This window comes from Triticum dicoccoides, chromosome 1B, assembly GCF_002162155.2.
Source record: "Triticum dicoccoides isolate Atlit2015 ecotype Zavitan chromosome 1B, WEW_v2.0, whole genome shotgun sequence".
In the NCBI taxonomy this organism is placed as follows: Eukaryota; Viridiplantae; Streptophyta; class Magnoliopsida; order Poales; family Poaceae; genus Triticum; species Triticum dicoccoides.
Genome location: NC_041381.1, coordinates 641,183,722 through 641,193,535, shown reverse-complemented (window position 1 = coordinate 641,193,535; position 9,814 = coordinate 641,183,722). Strand labels below are relative to the sequence as shown.

At 44.2% G+C, this 9,814-nt stretch overlaps 1 long non-coding RNA gene across 2 annotated transcripts; it reads right to left on the bottom strand.

Moving 5' to 3' along the window:
- Positions 1-222: 222 nt before the first annotated feature.
- On the bottom strand, positions 223-1,947 carry LOC119349304. 2 transcript variants are annotated; one of them, XR_005169338.1, is made up of 2 exons: positions 1,039-1,947; positions 223-657 (listed from the first exon to the last, which is right to left on the bottom strand). It is a non-coding gene; the product is annotated as an uncharacterized LOC119349304 (long non-coding RNA). The 2 variants fall into 2 exon arrangements; XR_005169339.1 differs by having other exon boundaries at positions 1,197-1,947.
- Between the last annotated feature and the right edge of the window lie 7,867 nt (positions 1,948-9,814).

The window sequence follows — 9,814 nt, the reverse complement described above, 5'->3', positions numbered from 1 at the left end:
GAGTCTGGAGAATTGTGCTGCCTGGATCACACATACAGACACGGAACGCGAATCACACATAACTGGCCTTAACCAGTATGCAGCTCACCTGTTCTGCAGACCAATCGCATACAAAATACTCTATTACTTCCGTCCGTCTCAAATTAGTTGTCTTAGATTTGTCTAGGCACGTATGTATCTAACACTAAAACATGTCTATCTAGACAAGTCTGAGTCAACTAATTTGGGACGGAGGGAGTAAATCTTTTTAGCAATGGTATATTGATGCAGTCTGCTGAACACTACTGCTACAACCAAATATGTGGCGACAGATGTGCTGCATCCAAATTAGTCGCCTGGATTACATAGTAGAGTACAGGCGCACAGCTCGAAATCCAAACTTTTTTATTTATTCAAATTATCTCCATTATCTTGCTCTCCCTTTACCTAACCACAAATCCCTAACGAACAAGCAGAGCTGAAAATCACACAAATCCAGATCCGAGTTGCGCACAGGTTTAATTTGTGCGCAAAGAAGGGGGAAGACGCGATCGACCTGGCGGGGGTAAAGTGCTCACTTTTGTCGTCCTCGCGGCGGTGCTTGCGGCTGGCGGCATCGTCGCTGCCGACGACCTCGACCCGCAGCCTCCTTGTCGGAGAAGGCCTCCTTAGATGTACCTTATGCAGATATATTGGCAATGAGACAAAACTGCAGTTAACAGTAAGGTAAATTTCTCATGTTCAGTTCCATGTTGAGAATAGAAAGACAATTCTTGATATATTAGACAAATCTTCCAGGTTCAGGTCGATGTTCATAATAGAAAGCCAATTCTTCATATATTAGATAGAGGCCTCAGACAAATCTTCCAGGTTCAGTATATTAGATAGAGACATCAGACTTAATTTGAATTCACTACCAGTAGAAAAAGTAGCAGGTTGTCACTTAAAATCCCTTCAAACTAATAAACCGACCCATACCATAGTCCACCCAATTGCAGTTGTAGAAAAAAGCTTGGAATTGCTACAATTTGAGTTCTAGTTCAATTGAGATAGACTCACCATAGTGCTTTATATGGTTTTCCTGCACCTTTTTTTGTCGAGGTAATATAACTTGATGGAGGAACTCAAGATTAGCCCATCCAGTTTACTTCAATATGCAATGCACTCAGAACAAATAGCATTATGAAAGAAACTTGAGCTGCCCCTATGGGATGCACCTGAACCGCTGCACGAGCTCGCCTTTGGCCGCGACCTGTATGACACGAAGCACATGCTCACGACAGAGCAGATGTGTTGGTCACTAATCGCAGGGGAGCGCATGCACGTCAGGAGTGCCTGCAACATCTGCGTCAAGATGGCCTCCTCGGTGGCAGCTTCAACCCCGGCCTCAAAGCGGCACCCTGCGATGGCGTCGACGGCCTCCGCAGGCGGAGCCGTGGAGTGAGGGCCTGTTGAGCGCGATGCCCTCTTGGACAGAGGCCGGCGTGATGGCGCCGCCAGACTCTTCGAAGCTCACGACATGGAGAAAGGTCATAGCGGTAGCGGCTATTCTAGGGTCGCGGGTAGATGCAGGGACTCCTTGATTCACACATCTTGGTCCTGCCAACGTTGGCACATCGCCACCGCGGTCCTCTTTGCTCTCCCTCCCCTTCTTCCTCCCCTCTTCCATGGCTGGCACAAGGGACGCGATGAGAGGAACGGGAGGCAACACCTCATCCAGATCCAGATCGGGCAGGGGTGAGTGTAGGGGAGGGGGCGAGGCAGGCGGAGGGACGGGCAACAACGGAGCAGGGCGGCGGGGGGCGGCGGCGGCGGGAGGCGAACCCTAGAGCAGGGGCGAGGTAGGTGGAGGGAGGGGCGACAGCGGAGCAGGACGGCGAGGGACGACGGCGGGCGGCGAACCCTAGAGAGGATCGAGCGACATCGCGCGATAGGAGAGGCGAGACCGAGGGAGAGGGAGGATTTGGATCGAGCGATGCGGAGGGGGAAAGGGAGCACGGAGGTGGGAGGATGACGAAAAAAAACGGAGGTGGGAGGATGACAAAAAAAACCTAGCGAAATTAAACCGCGAAGACTATTCATCAAGTCGTCTATTAGAAATAGAGATATATAAGTGCATTTTCAACGCCATACTCAAAAATAACCACAAGACCTAAAAACTGATTATTATTATTATTTTTGAGTCTTTTGGCCCCCAAAACGGCCCAAACAGCACACCTAAAACTTTATGGGATAAGAAAATAACCACCTAAATTTTGCTATTGTCTAAAAAAATTAATTCTACTACCAAGGGACAATATTTGGGACCTCCCTACCAGGCTATAAAAAAACAAAAACGGTGGCATTAAGCATAATCACCATCCCGTGAAACTTCCCTGTCGTTGTGACGCCCCACCCCGCCTCCATGCTAGCTGATTTCGGACGTCGGCCACCCGAGCGCTGCCACACCACCCCACCACCCAATCTCGCCGCACCCCCCCAGCTAGCCCCGTCATCGGTCATCGAGCTCAAATAGGAGACATGCGATGCGCGTGAGGCCGGCAACGATCGGTGCACCGCCGCGGCCCGGGCCAAGCTCTCGGTATGCGGGCGAGGTCCTGTCGCCGGAATTGGCCGTCGGCCGGGGGCCCTTGGCCTCCAGGCTCCAGCCTCCCTCTGGTCACCATCCCTCGCCGTCCGGCCTCCCTCCGATCGCCGTTGAATTCCATTGGGCGGAAGTCACCCCAACACACCCAACGTGTTCGGCAAATGCTGCAAAGGAAAATTAATATTTATTATTGAATATGATGTAGTAGTGGTGTTAGTGAATATAATAGTTAAAATGGATAGTTTTCTAGTTAAAATGGATTGTTTAACATTGAGTTATAAGCTTCCATAAATGCGAGCCAACATTGACATATTGTTTCATTTACGAGTATCTAGTTTTGGGCTGATGCTAAAAAAAAAGAGTATCTAGTTTTGGGTATGTGGTAAAGCATGAAAAAAAATTGGTTGTATACTGGTTGCGTCATGTACGGTGGTTGTGGGGCTAGCCATGGGGCACCCTCCGTGACGTACCACCTCGTCCTGGTTTATTGATCTCCTTCGCATTTTATGCTAAATTTTGACGTTAGATTTAACTAACAAAATGTTAATGCATGTAACCGAAATAATATCATTGAAAACTATGTTTAAATACGAATTCAACATGTAATTTTTGGTGACATGTATTATTATTTTCTTAGTTAAATCTATGGTCAAAGTTTGGCACAAAATATTAAGGAGATCAATAAACCAGGACGAAGGTAGTATGGGGCAAGAGAACGCCCAACATGGTGCTGGAATTTTATCTATTTATGGGCCAGCCTAATAACAATTTCATAAATTCCTAATAAATCCTAGAAGCCCACTTAGCCCATTCGTGCAAGGCAAGGGGCATTACTAAAGTTTAGTCACACATTCCTAGTTTAGAGGAAGTTCCTCTTTATAAGCGAGGTTCTTTCTCCACACGTATGAGCATGAGAACAAGAGGGACATCCACGTGCGCTCCTCCTCCGCCGCCCACCTCACCACGCCATGCCTCGCCATGACGCGCCGCGGGTTGCGGGAATGAGCTGATATCTAAATTTTTTCCACGCACGACGGGTATACGAAAGGTCACGCGGGAGCTGAAACATTTTCTGTAGTGGACACTGAATCCGAACGGCACGCCTCTTTGGCTGAAGTCTATTCACGTCATCTCCATCTTTTGCTTCACCTCCCGTCGCTGGCCTCTTGCCTCCTTCTCTTGCGCCTATAAAAGGAAGGTCGCTCCTCTCAAAGAGACGCACCAGAACTTCTTCTTCCTGGTTTATTGATCTAGTGCCAATCTAGTGCCAATCTGGTACAGAAGAAAAACTTCCAGCCCCACAAGTTCAAGAACAAGGGCAAGTTTTATGGGAAGAACAAGGTTGAACAACCCACGAACTTTAAGAAGAAGAATGACAAGAAGAAAGGTGTTTGTCATGTGTGTGGAGATCCTGATCATTGGGCTCCTAGTTGCCCTAATCGCTATGACAAGCATCATCTTGGAAAAGGCAGCAAGACCGATAATGTTGTCATTGGAGACACCGACATGAAGGATGTTGGGTATGGTATATTTCCCACTATTCTTTCAGTATGTCATGCTCCTGATTGGTTGATTGACACAGGTGCTAATGTGTATGTATGTGGTGATATTTCCATGTTTTTGTCTTATCAGACCATAGGGACTTCCACCGTGCTGATGGGTAACGGTTCAAGTGCTTCTGCTCGTGGTGTTCGCAGGTCGATCTGAAGTTTACTTCAGGGAAGATCGTGCGGCTGAAGAACGTGCATTATGTCCCCTCCGTCAATAAAAATCTTGTTAGCGTATCTCTTTTGTGTAGAGATGGCTACAAGCTTGTCTTTGAGTCAAATAAATTTGTAATATTCAAGTATGGAACTTTTGTTGGTAAAGGCTATGAGTCAGGAGGTATGTTTCGTTTATCCTTATCAGATGTTTGCAATAAAATTGTTAATCATGTTTGCAACAATAGTGAATCAAATGTGTGGCATTCGCGTCTCTGTCATGTTAATTTTGGTTGCATGTTGCGACTAGCCAAATTGAACTTAATACCTAGGTTCACCACTGTCAAGGGATCTAAGTGTCAAGTTTGTGTGCAAGCTAAGCAACCTCATCAGTCTCACACAACTGCGGAAACGAGAAATCTTGCACCACTATAGCTCATACATTCAGATCTATGTGAAATGAATGGTATTTTGACAAAAGGTGAAAAAATATATTTCATGACTTTAATTGATGACTCCACTAGATACTGCCATGTGTATCTTCTGAAATCTAAGAATGAGGCTTTGAACTATTTCAAGATCTATAAAGCCGAAGCGGAAAACCAACTTGAAAGTGCAACTATCCCTAGGTGGATTTGGTCATTCATAACAACATATAGCTCATTGAGGTAATGCTATTCCAAGACATATATTTCAGGAAAGCTCAATGAATGGCATGGCATGGATGATGAAAGTGGATCCCTCAAAATATCAAGGACAAAGGATTGGCTCAATCTCAAAAGCTCAAGACTCTTCATTTTATATTTCAGTGATCCAAGATCACATTGAGTCTATAGGAAAAGCCAATACTATCAAGGAGGGATGAGGTGTTGCTTAATGAGCCTCTTGCTTCATGTGCTTAGTGATATGCTCCAAAACCCTCAACTACTTTCTCACATCCACATATGACCTAAACCTAAAGCCAAAATTGGTCACACCGATTCTTTCTATCTGGCGCCACCGAGTTCAAATGTCATAGCCACTGCCACAAACCCTAGGCAAATCGGTCTCACCGATAAGGATCTCGGTCTCACCGAGATGGGATTGTAATCTCTCTGTTTCCCTTCGTAACGTTTCGGTCTAACCGAAGTGAGCGATCGGTCCCACCGAGATTGCAATGTAAACTCTCTGTTTCCCTTTTGTAACATTTCGGTCTCACCGAAAAGAGCAAATCGGTCCCACCAAGTTTACCTGACCAACTCTCTGGTTAGCTAATTACCAAAATCGGTCCTACCGAGTTTGTGTAATCGGTCTCACCAAGATTACGTTATGCCCTAACCCTAATCATATCGGTCCTACCAAGTTGCATGTCGGTCCCACCGAAAATCCTAACGGTCACTAGGTTTACTAAATCGGTCTGACCGAGTTTGTTGATTCGGTCCCACCGAGATTGGTAAATTGTGTGTAACAGTTAGATTTTGTGTGGAGGCTATATATACCCCTCCACCTCCTCTTCATTCGTGGAGAGAGCCATCAGAACAAACCTACACTTCCAACTTACCAGTTCTGAGAGAGAACCACCTACTCATGTGTTGAGGCCAAGATATTCCATTCCTACCATATGAATCTTGATCTTTAGCCTTCCCCAAGTTGCTTTCCACTCAAATCTTCTTTCCACCAGATCCAAATCCTATGAGAGAGAGTTGAGTGTTGGGGAGACTATCATTTGAAGCACAAGAGCAAGGAGTTCATCATCAACACACCATTTGTTACTTCTTGGAGAGTGGTGTCTCCTAGATTGGCTAGGTGTCACTTGGGAGCCTCCGACAAAGATTGTGGAGTTGAACCAAGGAGTTTGTAAGGGCAAGGAGATCGCCTACTTCGTGAAGATCTACCGCTAGTGAGGCAAGTCCTTCGTGGGCGATGGTCATGGTGGGATAGACAAGGTTGCTTCTTCGTGGACCCTTCTTGGGTGGAGCCCTCCGTGGACTCGCGCAACCGTTACCCTTCGTGGGTTGAAGTCTCCATCAACGTGGATGTACGATAGCACCACCTATCGGAACCACGCCAAAAACATCCGTGTCTCCAACTGCGTTTGAATCCTCCAAACCCTTCCCTTTACTTTCTTGCAAGTTGCATGTTTTAATTTCTACTGCCTATATACTCTTTGCATGCTTGCTTGATTTGTGTGATGATTGATTGACTTGTCCAAAGTTGCTAAAATCTGTCAAACTCTAAAATTGGGAAAAGGTTAAGTTTTTAATTGGTCAAGTAGTCTAATCACCCCCCTCTAGACATACTTCAAGGTCCTACAAGTGGTATCAGAGCCTTGGTATCCATTTGCTTTGATTTCCATAGCTTTTGGTGGTCATAGCCTTGGTTTCACAACCTAGGAGAGTATGGCGTCTAGCGAGGGAAATTATCACCGTAGAGGTCCTTACTTTGATGGAACTAATTTTGCTAGTTGGAAGCATAAGATGAAAATGCATATTCTCGGACATAACCCCGCTGTTTGGGCTATTATTTGTATTGGCTTGCAAGGTGAATTCTTTGATGGGAGAGAGCCGAACCGTGAAGCTAATGCGGAAGAATTGAAGATGCTGCAATACAACGCTCAAGCTTGTGATATCATCTTCAACGGATTGTGCCCTGAAGAATTCAACAAAATCAGTCGTCTTAAGAATGCAAAGGAAATTTGGGTCACTTTGATTGATATGCATGAAGGTACTTACTCCGTCAAGGAATCCAAGTTGGATGTGCTCCAAAGTCAGCTTGACAAGTTCAAAATGAAGGATGGTGAAGGTGTCGCTGAAATGTACTCTAGGCTTGCTCTTATCACAAATGAGATTGCCGGCTTAGGGAGTGAAGAGATGACCGACAGATTCATCATCAAGAAGATCCTAAGAGCATTGGATGGAAAATATGATACTGTGTGCACATTGATTCAAATGATGCCCAATTACAAGAATCTCAAGCCAACGGAGGTCATTGGTAGAATTGTTGCTCATGAGATGTCACTCAAGGATAAGGAGGAACTTCACAACAAGTCAAGTGGTGCTTACAAAGCCTCATGTGAAGCCCCCACATCATCAAGTGAGAAACAAACCTTCAATGAAGAATTGAGCTTAATGGTGAAAAATTTCAACAAATTCTACAAGAGTAGAAGCAAAGAAAGAAGCTCTAAGTCAAGGTCCTACAATGACAAAAGATCTTCCAATCGAGAGCGCATCTGCTACAATTGTGGGAGACCCGGACACTATTCCAATGAGTGTACGGCACCCTACAAAAGAAGAGAAGATTCTCCAAAAAGAAGAAGTAGAAGAGAAGAATCACCACCAAGAGAGAGAAGGAGTAGAGATGATCGTTATGAACGAAGACCCTCACAGAGAAGCAAAGATTCGGAAAGGAAGGACAAGTCACCAAAGATCTACACAAAACAAAGACATCAAGCTCATGTTGGTGAATGGGTATCTGGTTCCGAAACTGAACATCACTCCGAGAGAAGCTATCACTCTGACTCTGAACATACTCAAGATGTAGGTGTTGCTGGTCTAGCACTTGTGTCAACCAACTCCTATGACATATTTGACTCACCAAATGAAGGAATTGGAAGATGCTTCATGGCCAAAGGTCCAAAGGTAACACATCCCAAGTATGTTGATTTCAATAGTGATGAAGATGACTTGCTAGGTGATGATGATTTACTTATTGACAACTCTAGTGATGAATACTATGATGAAACGTCAATTAATCATGCTAAACAAGATAAAACGAATGACAATGATAAGGAGAAGATTGAGCTTCTAACTAAAGAACTAAACACTCTTAAGTTAGCTCATGAAACTATCTTCGAAAATCATCGAGAACTTTTAAGGGCTCATGAGAAGTTACGCTTTGAAAAGCTCAATCTTGAGCAAGAGCATGAGTTCTTAAAGGCAATCAATGATGATATTCACAAGAAAAGTTCTTCTTATATTGCCAAGCGTTTACTCTTATCTACTTACATGCCTCAAGTCAAGTCTAGTAACAAGAACAAGAAAGATTCTTCCTCTAGTAGTAACAATAACTATGCTAAATCCAATATTGTTGCTTCTAGTAGTTCTCTTGATTCCACTAATGATTCTCTTAGCCAAGTTACACTAGAGCAAGAAAATAGCTTATTGAAGGGAATTATAGAGAAAGGTGTATACAAGAGCCTTGCCGGGAGTAAGCAATTCGAGGAAATTGTACGCAAGCAAGGAAGGCACCGGAAGAATCAAGGTGTTGGTTTTGAACGAAAGTTCAATGCCAATGGAGTTGAGTGGGAAGAAGATCAATACCCCAAGACGAAGTTTGTTCCTCAACAAGAGAAGTATGATCCTACTTCTTTCAAAGGAACACAAGCTCAAGATGATCTTCCACCACAAGACCATAAAGGCAAGGACAAGCTTCAAGAGGAGATTGATGCATTTGAAGAAGCACCTAAGGCCTTGGTCAAGTGGGTTCCCAAGACTACATCAAGTTCTACTTCATCAAGTACAACTACAACTCCAAGGATTCCCATCAAGATGAAGTGGATCCCAAAGAAGAAGAACTAGAGAGTTCTTGAGGGTGACTCCACCAACATTCTTCACTCATATCCTTATGGCAAGAACAAGTGCAATCAACCTCCACATATTGCACTAGTTCAAGGAGTCACAAACCCTCATGTTGGTAAGGCAAGGGACAAGGTAATCAAATGATTTCATGGACATCATCTTGTGTGTGCATCACTCTATGTCTATGGATATTCTTGTTTTGTTCCTTGTGGGACTAACCCGTGTAGGTATTGAAAGTACAACTCACTCCAAAGGATTGCTCCATAAGATCTATATCAACATTGAGCATCCACATCTTCAACACCTACATGAAGTCATCATCGACAAAACCCAAGGTTAGTTCATCCCTCTAAGGGGGGATCTCACATCTAGGGGGAGCTTAACTCTAAGAATTGAGTCAAAGCAACTCTAATGGTGTGAACACATCAATGCATTATGTAAAAGTGGTAACCCCACTTGAGCTTAAACGATGAGTATGACCTATGATCAAATGTTCTCATTTGACTCCTAAGTCAATATACTCATATATAGATGACCTAGTCATCACCAATTGTTTGATAGATGCTAGAACTGGTTGTGCATGCTTTGCCACATATTTCATTTGTCACCTTATTGTGTGAGCATGCTGGTTGCATATTTTACTCATTCGAGGACATCCACTTGTTGTTTTGATTGATTGGTTTCCTTTTTCTTTGGCCAAGTGGATGGACAAGAATGCCTAAGAACCTTCTCTAGCTATCTATGCTTTTCTCGTCTCAAACTCTATTCATGCTACATCACAAAATTTGATCAAGTCAGATTCGAACCACTCTGTGTGAGGAGCACTCGGAGTCCCCGATTCGTCATAGACTTAAACTTCCAAAACTTCTTTGTGATTCTCGGTTTGACCGATTCCTCCATTTCGGTCCAACCGAGATCACTAAGTCGATCTAGGTTTTCATTCTCGGTGCAATCGATATGAACTTTTCGGTCACACCGAGTTGCTGTAACTG